The sequence below is a fragment of the Schistocerca gregaria genome, chromosome 1, assembly GCF_023897955.1.
Source record: "Schistocerca gregaria isolate iqSchGreg1 chromosome 1, iqSchGreg1.2, whole genome shotgun sequence".
NCBI classification, from domain to species: Eukaryota; Metazoa; Arthropoda; class Insecta; order Orthoptera; family Acrididae; genus Schistocerca; species Schistocerca gregaria.
This window is the reverse complement of record NC_064920.1, coordinates 343,743,495-343,758,600: the sequence shown is the minus strand read 5'-3', so window position 1 is coordinate 343,758,600 and position 15,106 is coordinate 343,743,495. Positions and strand designations below refer to the sequence as shown.

Genomic DNA, 15,106 nt, shown 5'->3' with positions numbered 1-15,106 from the left:
AAAGCTGTGCGGAGGGGGTGTGAGTCGTGCTTGGGTAGCTCAGTTGGTAGAGCACTTGCCCCCGAAAGGCAGAGGTCCCGAGTTCGAGTCTCGGTCCGGTACACAGTTTTAATCTGCCAGTAAGTTTTAAACCGAAAACCGCTTACTTATGCGATAACCGTCAATCCTTGTTCGGACGCGTCCATGAACTATTGTGGGGGGAAGACCGAGCCACTCGCAGTCATAAGAGACAGCATAAGACCAGTGATCCTACTGTGCGATCCGTGTCTAGCAGGGACCGCATATGAGTGTCACGCTCTGTCAATGTCAATCGGTTTGTAAACAGAAAGGAGCTGCTGAAGTGGCCGAATGCAGGTGTGTCTCACCCAATTTCAGAGGGAACATTGGGAAGGAAACTGCATGCAACGAAAGCTGGAGTCTTGTACCTCGCGAAAGGCCATCGCTCAGAGTAGCACAGACAGCTACCATCTCTAACTGGCCAAACAGCACACAAAGTGAACAGTAGCTAACTGGAATGTGTAGAGTAGCCCGATAAGTCGTGATATTTACTTGCGTTTCGAGTGATGCAATGCGTTTAATGCAACGACAGTTCATTGAGCCACATAACCCGTAGTGGGATATAATTTATGCTGGAGATTGTCGTGTGATGTTTTGGCGGTGTTTGCCGTGTCATGATCTGGACCAACTCATTTAGGTTAAAATCAGCATCAAGCAGGATCAGTAAAGCAACATTCTCCGTGACCAAGTGATGCCCTTACTATTACATCTTCATGATGCGTTTGCTGTAGACGTTTCTATCATCCAAGATACACTGAAGAGCCAAATAAACCGGTACAACTGCCTAACATCGTATAGGGCTCCCGCGAGCACGAAGAAGTGCCACAACATGACGTGGCATGTACTCGACTAATGTCTGAAGTAGTGCTGGAGTGAATTTTTTGGTCACGCAATGGCGTTTCAAACACAGCACGAGGATTGTCCGTTGACAAAATCGTGTGTTTTGTGTGTTAACGTGAGCAGCGTACTACAGCCACGCCTCGTCTGTGAAGCAAGTCACGTCAAGAAAATCAGTGGTATTCCTCTTAATAAAATATGTAAACCATTTCCAGCAAGGGATTCACTTGTCATCATCGCATCTTTCAATTCTTGCATTAGAGAAAATAAATGTCGTGCGACTAGGGCCTCCCGTCGGGTAGACCGTTAGCCGGGTGCAAGTCTTTCGATTTGACGCCACTTCGGCGACTTGCGCGTCGATGAGGATGAAATGATGATGATTAGGACAACACAACAACCCGGACCCTTAGGATTGACATTCTGTCGCGCTGACCATTCAGCAACCGGGGGCGGACAATTCTTGCATTGCTATCATTTTATAAGGAAACAATGTCAATATTTGTCTTGCCACTTTATGCACAGTTGCAAACCTGACAGGTTTTACTTGTACCAACTTCCTCAACGATTTTGCTCCGCTCTGCTGCATAGAGACAGAAATATCCAACAACTTGTGTTCGTTTAATTTAGGTGGTCTTACAGTTCATTCGGTATCTAATTCTTTCTCTCGAATTTTTTCACTAAATCGACGAACTGCAATAATAACGATGTGCAGAGGTTTTCAGGAAAATTTCACCAAATGCCTCCATGTATTTATAACCCTAGTCGAAACACATTATGAACAAAAAACAAATAGATTCCTCAGTTGAAAATGCTATAATTTAAAAATAAATTGAATATCTAAACACTGCAAATTGTATTCAGTAACTTTCATCTAATGAACCAAACTGTAGAATGAATTAAATAATAGTCGTGTTTTTATGAAAAAATAGTTATGGCAACTCTGTTTCGAACTTCCAAAATAATCTACATCTATAGTCGGTAGCCTAGTGCACAGTGGCTCTCCAAAGGCACTGCACATTGAACTAATGAGGTTAATGTACAGTAAAAATTCGACACCCAACTAGTGGGTTTGTTGAGTCGCCAAGATAGAGTTGTCGAAGCCCCATCTCTTTAAAAAAATTTGTCCTCTGGTGCTAATATGTCGTGTGGCCAAGATTTCAAGGTTGCGTAAAAGATATCACATATTAGTTTCGGGAAACAACTTGCCTAGTTTTTGGCGTGCATATCACTTTTTACGTCCTATGTCACTATTACAACAGTAAAAGGTGACTACGCCTGTCCTGTTCATTAGCAGAAATACGTTCATTCACACGAATACACTTACATTTAAATTCGAGGCTTTATCGTTTCCTCCGTTAAAATGTGTCCGTGCGGCAGGCAGTACCTGGCTATTCCGAGGTGTATTTGATGGCTCCAGGCACGGCAGAACGACACTAAGTGCGGAAACCGAGGTAATACGAGACTGGTTAGGCCGTGGCACAAAAAAAAAAAAAAAAAAACACCTGCCAGTTCTATGTAACAGGAACGACGCCCCTCGAAAATTCCAAGGCGACAGCAAAGTTCTTCGCGATCGCTGCGGAAAGAGCCGTTTTTAAGGCTCCTCAGCTCGACACGACTGTTGCGTATCTTGATGTTGATTGGAGCCTATTGGTTTGTTGTTGTCAAACAGATTGTTGACCGGCCTGATTGCCTAAATTCACCAGAGAGTTTTTAACAGCTGTGTTTCATGTCGTGACGAAACCACAATCGTCCGGTAATTGTGGGTTGTTGATTGTTGTGGGAGATGGCTGATCGGAACTACAACATATGAAACATTAGTTCACTTTATTGCAAGAACGATAATAGGAGTTACTTTCCACAATCCACCTCCGCAGGAGAGTTTCGAATATTTAAAACTGCCTTTGAACAGTACAGCATCACTTGATGCACACAATTACAATCTCTTTTCCTTAAGTACAATTTCAACATTGAGGTATGTACATTTCCATCTGAGACTTGATTAGCACTGGTGTTGTAACTAGATGATGTTAAATGCTTCATCGGAGATCACGAACAGAAGCAGAGTGATCCCATGCTTGGCTCTATACTGACCTGTGTGTGATGGCACTGCGCTGTGAGAGACATGGCGCGTCTTCATGGGAGCCTCCCAATCATCACTGATGATTGCAGCGAGACGTCGCTAATTCCTGTGATATCAAAGCGCGTTGCTGACTTCGGTCGTGGCACTTTGATGTTTGGATGACGCCACATGTATTTATTGCAATGATTTAAAAAGTTCATAAAACTTTCTTCACATTTGGTATTTTCCTTCTTTTCTTATTTGGTCCCATCGGCAGTTGGTAGATGGAGGCGGAGGGTTGCAGGCCTGTAGCCCCGACCCGTTTATCCCTGGGACAAATCTCCGGTATTCATTTGATAGCAGGCTGAGTGGGCGTGGCGCCGTCTTGAAGGGACTGAAGCGAGGAAAATTCCCCGCCCCTATGCGGGATTGAACTCGAGACTTCCAGGGCAGATGGACTCAAACATAGTAGATCAACAAAAGGATCAATTTAATATGTATGAACAAAGTCCTAGGCCATGATACAACCAGTCTCCGGTTATGTCAGTTAGCAAGAAGCTCGTACGAAATGTAGATTTTCTGACGTTGGTCTACGCCAGGCATGGGTAACCTTTGGTGACCTGCGGGCTTGATTGGCACACGTCCCTAAGCTCAGGGGCCAACCACTTTGTTACGTGACGCGGCATAAAATAAAAAACCATAGCGTGACATTAATGATAAAGAAACACTTTGTTACGTGACGCGGCATAAAATAAAAAACATAGCGTGACATTAATGATAAAGGATAACTCGTTGATATGAAGAGAACCGCTTTCCCGACACGCCACGCTAACAGATTATGCCTCAAAACACGCTTTTTTGAGAAAGTATCCAATTTACTTTCACTCCATCTTCTGATCCTTACATTTAATTCTGCGTTGTGACTACTCTTACTTTACTTACGACGCCTTACAATAGCTGCCTTAAAAACTTCCGTTGCAAAATTCTGCTACGCCGTTAGTAAAGAAAAAATATTCACGACACGTAAGTAAATGTAAACGTCTGAATACTGGATGCCAGGTGTCATGAAATGTTTCGTGGAAAAATGGACGCCTATAAAAGCAACTGGTTGCAGCTAATTCATTATACATTAGCACCAACTTCAACAGATGCAGAGTTCTAACATCCACAACGGGCAAGATTTATTCATTAATGTTAATACGAGAAAGGATAGAAAAACAAAATACAGCAGTGAGGTGAGGCATTCCAATCAACATGCAGTTAGGAGTACCTTTGCGATTTTTGGCTACAGGCAGCTCATTTTGGCGTTTGAAAATTAGTATGTTAATATAATTATAACTAATAATTAGTATTAGTAAGTATTTTTAAATATTTGTCCAAAAATACTTACGATGACTGATTGCATAGGTGTAACGCATTAAATACACTTTCTTCCGCTGGACGGACTGGACGAATAGCAGGCCGGATGCGCCCGCGTGCCACTGGTTGCCTATACGTGGTCTATGTCATAAGATCGAAGAAAATATTTTATGCAACAGTGACTGAAGCGTCGGACGATACAGTTTTGCACTTCCCTTGCCTTTGACAGCAGAGATTCAGTACGAGCTAGCTTCCTACTTCTTGCGTATTCTTCTCTTCAAGGCTAGGGAAGCCATTATTCAACTTCCCACCAGTTTATTGTCCGAGAAAGATTAATGGAGTCTCGTCCGTCCATTATCAGGATAACGGAGGAAGTACACAGGAAATCGATGTAGCTCTTATTCCAGCGTGTTTATCGGGACGCAGATTCTCTCCGCGGGCAGTTTATTTCTCCTGGAGACTGGATAATGGCAGTCATCTATCTCGCTGTCGCAGTTGATGAGAAAAGCGTCCGAGGAATCAAAGGGAATGCAGCAAAGAGCATGTGATGTAGTACTTCCGTAAACATACCTGACGCAGTCACTTCCCTCTGGGGAGGTTTCTAAAATGAAAACATGACAGGGCTGACAGAGCGCAGGGACTTGCTTGATTCGAGCAATGCTATCTGTTGTTTTTTACCGGAAACAATGGTTACCGCCACAGTTGGTAAAATTTTTTGGAGGGGAGTAATCAATCCATTTGTTTCGCTTTTCACTCTCTTATTCATATTATTGCTAGGTATTGCGCGTCAGGTTTCTTATATTAACAACATTTTTAAAAGGCAAAATATTTTGAGAAATGATTTGTCTAAAAGCAGAAAATCAAAAAGATTAGAGCAACATTCCGAATGATACAGAATTAAGCTCGAATTCATGCACAGCAGCTGAGATGCTCATACGTTAGTAACGTAAGGATATCAAGGATATCACTGAATAAAATTCCAACAGACAATTATCCTGCAGCATTCGTTAAAATTCTAACATTCTGAGTTAAACTTTTAACTTCAGCTTATCAGTCTGAACCTCATTTGCTGTAAATTATTTCAATCATTCAACGTGCGTCCGATGTTCCCCTAATCCACATATATTATAAAAATGTATGTATGCATGTATATTCCACGTGTCCTAACTCTCTTGATCGATTTCAGCCAAGCTTGGTATCGATATCGCTAACTGCCTGGAAAGAAGCACTGTGGGCGTAAGAACCATCTACCTCTCAAAGGGGTTCGGGTGAGAAGTGAGTATAGTTTACAGCACGCAAATACCAGAATTTGTTCATCCCGTATTTAAGAATGAGGTCACTTAGCGTCTTACACAAAACTACACATATAGCTTCAAACTTTCAAGAAACTTTTTCCCGCCGCCTCTCCCCGCAAAATGAAAGGAAAAGGTGTTTCACTTACTACATTTTTGCTGGTCATGCGGTAAAGCTGCCACATCAGGAATTACATTTTAATTTATTTCTCATTTACTACTACTTCTTTCGCGACACATTTTGCAGGAAATATTCACATATACCACTGAATGTACTCGCCAAATTATATCATTGTACGACACACCGTTCGGAAGATGTGGCGTCGTCAACATTAAAGTGCGTGAATCGAAACTGCAAGCAATATCCGCTAGAGATACAAGTGATATGTCAAGTGGTGAAATGCTCCTCCTAAACCTCTAGGTCGATTACTACAAACTTGGTACACATATAACTTACTGACAGCTTCTGTATTTTATTTCTTACTTTTAGACAAAGTGACAAAAAAATTTGAACTTTCTTTCGACATTTGTCCAAATTTCACGTCCTATTCAGAAATAATGAAATGTAATACACTTAAATATCAACTGGTGTTCTATTAATATAAAGAGGATATAGATCAAGAGATAGAAAATAGGTTTCAGTTTATGCTATGATTTGATTTTTTTTTGCATTTCATTTACATATCTTACTGCGGCTGTTGGTAAAATATACCAATTTGCTCTCAAATCACTCCTTAAGTTTTTTCTTAACTACGCTGATTACTTTTAAGCAGTTAGCTATTTTTCCTCTCCAAAACTAGACCTCACCCTGGCTAATTTAATACCCCATTTTTCCTTTTCTCGCTCTTCGTTTGGCTTTGAAAATTCAAACAAAACGCCATTTGTAATTTCTAGAGATTCTTGCTTTCGCTCGCTACACCAAAGGGAGGTTTCAACACACTATCTGAAAAAGTTTCAGTTTTTTAGCCTTCCCAGCAAATGGTGTTAAGTGTAATAACTCTCACTCTCCGTGTGTGTGTGTGTGTGTGTGTGTGTGTGTGAGAGAGAGAGAGAGAGAGAGAGAGAGAGAGAGAGAGAGAGAGAGATTGAAAACCATGGTTCATATGTGAGATCTGGAGCTGATTAGTTTGGGGCTTAATAGAAAAGTTTACTTTGCAAATACAGCTATACTTACCAGGACAATATTCTATACTGACGTCAGTGGCAGCTCGTAATCAGTTACCTCGCAAACGATTCTGTGACTGGCCGGTGCTGGAGATAGCGTGATATGATGAGATTAATTGAAAGTATATCAGCAATGATTAAACTGGCTGTCAGTTTCCTTGTTCCCCTAATTAACTGGCGATGTTAAACCTCACCTGTCGGTCTGATGTTGTCCCGACCGAAGCCAGAATCAGATTCTATCACATCTAGCTGGGATTTCAGTATTCAGTTAATAATAATAATAATAATAATAATAATAATAAAAAGAGACTAAACGGCGAAATCACAGGCCAAGGAAAAATAGACAAATCTGGTAAAATGTTGTATATGCTGTCTCCGCAGGACATATTAAACGAGAGGTAGCCTGTTACACGCGAACAACGGCTACTGCACACACATTTAAGTAAGAAAGTGGTGAGAACTAGTTTTGCTGCAGGTCAAGACTCATTAAAATTTAAACAGGAAATAGTTACCGACCTTGTGTTGCAAGGTCTAACCCCGGAATTAAGAGACAGCGTGCTTGCAGTGCATAGGAATTATTACCAATCAGCAAGCAGAAACTGATTACTGACCACTACTGCAGTGAGTCAATAGGCGCTACCGATGTGACTTGTATTCACATCCATGCAGCCCGCATCTCGTGGTCGTGCGGTAGCGTTCTCGCTTCCCACGCCCGGGTTCCCGGATTCGATTCCCGGCGGGGTCAGGGATTTTCTCTGCCTCGTGATGGCTGGGTGTGGTGTGATGTTCTTAGGTTAGTTAGGTTTAAGTAGTTCTAAGTTCTAGGGGACTGATGACCATAGATGTTAAGTCCCATAGTGCTCAGAGCCATTTGAACCATTTGAACATCCATGCATAATGCCAGCAGCTCATTCGCTCAGGACGGTCAGGAACCTACACCAACTAAAAACTGACTTCAGTTGGGGCGTCATGGCGTCTCTTGTCACTTTTGTGTGCGAAGACACAACAACACTGCAATACCTACACCGGCAAAAAGATGAGCCCCGTGAGCAACCTAACAGGGGCGCACCTTGCGGATTTGTTCCGACTCGTGAGGGCAGCAACTGTGGCCTACAGGTTGGGAGACTTGGAACAGCCGGTCTTCTACGAAAACGAGCGGTAGGGTGTGTCCCTCCGCCGCTGGTAAAGGAAGACTGAAGTTCAAATCAACAGCTACCTTTGTCTTCCAGAAATACTCCATACTGTACAAATTCTGTAATGATTAAACCAGGCGCCAGGAAATTATAATCTGGAATGAGATTTTCACTCTGCAGCGGAGTGTGCGCTGATATGAAACTTCCTGGCAGATTAAAACTGTGTGCCCGACCGAGACTCGAACTCGGGACCTTTGTCTTTCGCGGGCAAATGTCCCGAGTTCGAGTCTCGGTCGGGCACACAGTTTTAATCTGCCAGGAAGTTTCAAATTATAATCTCTTCACATGCAGGGCGTCCTCTGGTTAGGGAAGCTTATGGAGGTACTGCAGAGAGCCTGTGTCCGCTATCGATAGACTGGGATACACACCCATGCATAACAGCAGCAACTCATTTGATATGATTTAAATATATCGACTTTTAAACTACATCTACTTCTACATGGACACTCTGCAAATCACATTCAAGTCCCTGACAGATTTCAGTGAGCCACCTTCACAATTCTCTATTATTCAAGTCCCGTACACCGTACGGAAAGAACGAACACCTGTATCTTTCCGTACGAGTTCTGATCTCCCTGATTTTCCCATGGTGATCGTTTCTAGGTCAGCGTCAACAAAATATTTTCGCATTCGGAGGAGAAAGTTGGTGATTGGAATTTGTGAGAAGATACCGTCGCAACGAAAAACGGCTTTGTTTTAATGATGCTCGTCCCAAATCCTGTATCATTTCAGTGACACTCTCTCCTCTATTTCGCGATAATACAAACGTGCTGCTCTTCCTTGAACTTATTGTATGCACTCCGTCAATCGTATCTGGTAAGGATCCCACGACGCGCAGCAGTATTCTAAAAGAGGACGGACAAGTGTAGCGTAGGCAGTCTCTTTAGTAGATCTGTTACATTTCGCAAGTGTCCTGCCAATAAAACGCAGTCTTTGGTTAGCCTTCCCCACAACATTTTGTGTGTTCCTTCCACTTTAGATTGTTCGTAATTGTAATTCTTAGGTATTTAGTTGAATTTGCGGTCTTTAGATTTGACTAATTTATCGTGTAACCGAAGTTTAACGGATTCCTTTTAGCACTCACTTGGATGACCTCACACTTTACGTTATTTAGGATCAAAAAAATGGGACTTACCAGTTGAGGTCATCAGTACCCTAGACTTAGCAATACTTAAACCTAGCTAACGTAAGGACATCACACACATCCATGCCCGAGGCATAATTCGAACCTGCGACCGTAGCATCAGCGTGGTTCTGGACTGAAGCGCCCAGAACCGCTCGGCCACAGAGGCCGGCAATTGCCAATTTTCGCACCATTCAGATATCTTTTCTAAATCGTTTTGCAATTTGTTTTGATTTTCTGATGACTTTGCTAGTCGATAAACGACAGCGTTGTCCGCAAAAAACCTAAGACGGCTTCTCAGATTGTCTCCCAGATCGTTCATATAGATAAGGAACAGCAAAGGTCCTATAATACTACCTTGGGGAACGCCAGAAATCACTTCTGTTTTTGTCGATGAACTTTCGTCAATTACTACGAACTGTGACCTCTCTGACAGGAAGTCATAAATCCAGTCACATAACTGAGACGATATTCCACAGATACGCAGTTTCAGTACAAGCCGCTTGTGTGGTACAGTGTCAAAAGCTTTGCGGAAATCCAGGAATATTGAATCAATTTGAAATCCTTTGCCGATAGCACTCAACACTTCGTGCGAGTAGAGAGCTAGCGGTGTTTCACAAGAACTTGTGGGCCCATTAGCTAGTGACCTATATCAATCAACACCTAATTTAAAGAGAACACTTAATATGTAATCAAAATTATAAATTAAGTTTTATTCGGGCATTCTCCCTTTGTCAAAAGCTGGACTAACTGCTACCGTGCTTCCTTATGCTTTGTGGCTCGGTAGCATAAAGTATCAGTACGACAAACCGCTTGCAGACCAAGTTTGATCCTATATTTTCACCCGTGGCAATTTTTGCTATTATCGTAATTGTGAAAGTGCATGAGCTCTCGTTGACTGTGTTAGGTTTATTTTTCGTATTTTGCGTCAATCAGGAAGATTCGAATAGTAAAGAACTTCGAATAGGTCTATTATCACACATTATGTGGGAACACAGGCACATTATTTTTCTTTTTTTTTCTTTTCTGCAGGCTTTGTCCAGTCTAATACTCCTTTTTCAGGGTTTGGCATGTTATGTTTCATTATTTGACTTGTGGCCGGGTGCTCTTCCTGACGTCACAGTCGTCAAGTTAACTCTCAGGGTCCAGCCGGAGTGGCCGAGCGGTTCTAGGCGCTACAGTCTGGAACCGTGCAACCGCTACGGTCGCATGTTCGAATCCTGCCTCGGGCATGGATGTGTGTGATGTCCTTAGGTTCGTTAGGTTTAAGTAGTTCTACGTTCTAGGGGACTGATGACCTCAGATGTTAAGTCCCATAGTGCTCAGAGCCAATTGAATCATTTTTTAAACTCTCATGAAGGGAATTCTGTCGCTCAGGAAGGGGACTCGGTGCGCCTAATGTCTGTGAATCGTGTCCACTTCCTTCTTTGTGTTATCCAGTTTTAACAGCTGGTGTATCGTAGTATTAAGGGGGAATTTGGGGACCATCCAGCGCGAGAACTTGATTAAAATTCACACTCTGTCTAGCCGGAAACCAGCCCACAATCGATCAAAGTCTGGTCTGCTAGCGGCTGTGCGTTACGCTATACGAGCAGGTCAGTCTTGTACATTTTCCCATATGTCATTGAAGTACTTTCGGACCACAAATATATAGGGTGTTACAAAAATGTACGGCCAAACATTCAGGAAACATTCCTCACATACAAATAAAGAAAAGACGTTATGTGGACATGTGCCCGGAAACGCTTAATTTCCATCTTAGAGCTCATTTTAGTTTCGTCAGTATGTACTGTACTTCTTCGATTCACAGCCAGTTGGCCCAATTGAAGGAAGGTAATGTTGACTTCGGTTCTTGTGTTGACATGCGACTCATTGCTCTACAGTACTAGCAACAAGCACATCAGTACGTAGCAGCAACAGGTAAGTGTTCATCACGAACGTGGTTTTGCAGTCAGTGCAATGTTTAGAAATGCGGAGTTGGCAGATGCCCATTTGATGTATGGATTAGCACAGGGGAATAGCCGTGGCGCGGTACGTTTGTATCGAGACAGATTTCCAGAACGAAGGTGTCCCGACAGGAAGACGTTCGAAGTAATTGATCGGTGTCTTAGGGACAACGGAACATTCCAGCGTATGAGTCGCGACTGGGGAAGACCTAGAACGAAGAGGACACCTACAATAGACGAGGCAATTCTTCGTACAGTTGCCGATAACCTTAATGTCAGCGTCAGAGAAGTTGCGTTGACCATGTGACCATCCAACAATGTGTCAATCCTCATTTCAGCCCAAATGTTCTCTTTACGGATGAGGCTTCATTCCAACGACATCAAATTGTAAATTTTCGCAATCAACATGTGTGGGCTGACGAGAATCCGCACGCAATTGTGCAATCACGTCATCAACACAGATTTTCTGTGAACGTTTGGGCAGGTACTGTTGGTGATGTCTTGATTGGGCCCCATGTTCTTCCACCTACGCTCAATGGAGCACGTTATCATGATGTCATACGGGATACTCTACCTGTGCTGCTAGAACATGTGCCTTTACAAGTACGACACACGTGGTTTATACACGACGGAGCTTCTGCACATTTCAGTCGAAGTGTTGGTACGCTTCTCAAGAACAGATTCGGTGACCGATGGATTGGTAGAGGCGGACCAATTCCATGGCCTCCACACTCTCCTTACCTCAACCTTCTTGACTTTCATTTATGGGGGCATTTGAAAGCTCTTGTGTACGCAACCCCGGTACCAAATGTAGAGACTCTTCGTATTCGTATTGTGGACGGCTGTGATACAATACGCCATTCTCCAGGGCTGCATCAGCGCATCAGGGATTCTTTGCGACGGAGTGTGGATGCATGTATCCTCGCTAACGGAGGACATTTTGAACATTTCCTGTAACAAAGTGTTTGAAGTCATGCTGGTACGTTCTGTTGCTGTGTGTTTCCATTCCATGATTAATGTGATTTGAAGAGAAGTAATAAAATGAGCTCTAACATGGAAAGTAAGCGTTTCCGGACACACGTCCACATAACACATTTTCTTTCTTTGAGTGTGAGGAATGTTTCCTGAAAGTTTGGCCGTACCTTTTTGGAACAACCTGTACTGTGGACGGTGGTGAGACCATTCTGGAAACCACGTAAGTATTTCCACAACAGGAAACAGAAAAACAGAACACCCATCCTGACAAAGTAGCCGTTGTGAAGATTTAACTTTTTTTTAACGAATCTGTCATCGAGATTTGTAGAAAGAAAGAAAAAGAAAACGACAGTTAGCGAGCGGGATCTCCATCAACGCCCGCCACTAGCCGGTGATCCCTGGTGTTTGTTTAAGCTTTCAGAACGCGCGCGGCCCCGCCAAACACGCGCAGTTAATTTTATCCCGGGCAGCTGAGTCCGGCCGTTGTCCGCTACAATAACTGTTTGCGAGCGTTCCCAGGCGTCGCGGCGGCCCTGCCCGAGGTGACGAAACGCAGCCAGCGGGCGGCGCGCCGCGTAAACACGGCGGGGCAGAGAGCGTGGTAGGCGCCTCGCCTCGCGCGCTGCCCGGGGATTAGCGCCGGACAGCCGGCGATCGCGTTTCCGGGACGTGTGCGCCGAGTCTAGCGGGCTGCCGAATTTATCCGTCGCGAACTGGATGGATGCAGGCCGATTCACGCGCGACGTCACCGTCAAGCCTTTTCGGGCCAACGAGATACATGAGCCCTGCAACGAACTGGTGACGTCACACTAGTCAGTTTGTCCGCCACATTTCGCGTGCACTCGGCTCCGTGCAGGGCTGATGGGAGATCACTATTTCCCTCTAAAAGTCTTAATTTCGTCGTGTGCTATCGAGAATTCGCATGCATTTAAACACGCAGTCAAGAACTAGAAAATTCTTTTGAAATTGTTATTCTCACTATCTTTCAAATTCTGAAGGTGGCAGGGGTAAAATACAGGGGGTGAAAGGCTATTTACAATTTGTACAGAAACCAAATGGCACTTATAAGAGTCCAGGGGCATGTAAGGGAAGCAGTGGTAGGGGAAGAGAGACAGGGTTGTAGCTTATCCTCGATGTTATTCAATCTGTATATTGAGCAAGCAGCATACTCTAAAAACGGTTCAAATGGCTCTGAGCACTATGGGACTAACTCCCGTGGTCATCAGTTCTCTAGAACTTAGAACTACTTAAACCTAACTAACCTAAGAACAGCACACACATCCATGCCCGAGGCAGGATTCAAACCTGCGACCGTAGCAGTCACGTAGTTCCAGACTGCACCGTCTAGAACCGCTCGGCCACCCTGGCGGGCTGTAATGCTGTCAGAAACAGCAAAGGAGCTGTAAGAGCAGCAGAACGTAATGGACAATGTCTTGAAAGGAAGATATAAGATGAACAGCAACAAAAGCAAAACGAGGATAATGGAATGTAGTCGAATTAAATCGGGTGATGCTGTGGGAATTAGATTAGGAAATGAAACGCTTAAAGTAGTAAAGGAGTTTTGCTAGTTGGGGAGAAAAATACGTGATGATGGTGGAAGTAGAGAGGATATAAAACGTAGACAGGCAATGGCAAGGAAAGCGTTTCTGAAGAAGAGAAATTTGTCAACATCGAGTATAGATTTAAGTGTTAGGAAGTCGTTTCTGAAAGTATTTGTATGGAGTGTAGCCATGTATGGAAGTGAAACGTGGACGATAAATAGTTTAGACAAGAGCAGAATAGAAGCTTTCGAAATGTGGTGCAACAGAAGAATGCTGAAGATTAGGTGGGTAGGTCACGTAACTAATTAGGGGGTATTGAATAGAACTGGTGAGAAGAGAAATTTGTGGCACAACTTGACTAGAAGAAGGGATCGGTTGCTAGGACATGTTCTGAGGCATCAAGGGATCACCAATTTAGTATTGGAGGGCAGCGTGTAGGGTAAAAATCGTAGAGGGAGACCAATAGACGAATACACCAAACAGATTCAGAATGATGTAGGTTGCAGTAGGTACTGGGAGATGAAAAACCTTGTACAGAGTAGAGTAGCATGGGGAACTGCATCAAACCAGTCTCTGGACTGAAGACCACAACAAAAACAACAACTTTCGCACCTCGCCGGAGACGTCTCCCTGGCACTCGTGGGACCTGCAGTGTCACGTGGTTTGACGTAGCCGCCATGTGGTCGACGCCGACGAGAAAGACAGGCCCTGGCGTCACAGCGCGTACCGCAACAGTTCCTACGAGTACCAACAACCGCCTCCGTTGGGGAGCGAGTAACTATTCCAAATGGGTTTATTAATTCTTAACTATGCGTTTAAATGCATGCAAGCTCTCGATAGCACACGAAAAAGGTACGACCTACAGTGAGTAGCTTTCCATTGACAAATTCATTTCCCGTGGACACTGCAAGAAGCGGAGCGTTCGCGAAGTGTGACAGGCAGGCTGACTAGTCTAACGTCGCAAGTTCGTTGCAGGGTCCGTATTTCTCGTGAACCCCGCAGACGGTGAAGGGTTCAAACCAGACGGAACGCCACCACGTCGACAATTCGCTTAGCCCAGGTCCGAAATGTGAAAGCAGTGTTAGTAGATACCAACCGCGATATGAAAAGTCGAAATATAGCATCGGAATTAAGGAAGTAACTAGGATGAATTTTATTAATGGGCAAAGCATTCATAACCGATGTTTGGGTGGTAAATTGCTGGAAAGTGAAACAGCATTTCAGTACAACGAAATTTATCTGCTAGGAAAAATATGTACATACAGACACATCGTACTATTGTTCCACAAAATTTTGGGCGAACTGCCGGATGTTTGCAACTTACTGCTACAATATTTCGGCGCAGAGTCTTCAGGCCATCTTCAGGAATCACCTGAAGATGGCCAGAAGACACTGCGCTGAAATACTGTGGCAGGAAGCTGCAAACATCCAGCAGTTCACCGAAATTTTGTGGAACAATATGTACGCGGGGAAAGTTTTAAATCTCACACATCGTACTATGTTTATAAGGGAATAGAGACTCTACAGTCTGTTTTTCTCATCCATTATGTACTTTTTTCC

At 43.7% G+C, this 15,106-nt stretch overlaps 1 protein-coding gene and 1 non-coding gene across 2 annotated transcripts in view; one reads left to right on the top strand and one right to left on the bottom strand.

Moving 5' to 3' along the window:
• Positions 1–15,106, bottom strand: part of LOC126344554 (tyrosine-protein kinase Dnt-like) — a 500,421-nt gene that overhangs the window by 135,264 nt on the left and 350,051 nt on the right. The gene's annotated exons all lie outside the window — the stretch shown is intronic.
• On the top strand, positions 28–102 carry Trnas-cga (transfer RNA serine (anticodon CGA)). Its single transcript has one exon. It is a non-coding gene; the product is annotated as a tRNA-Ser (tRNA).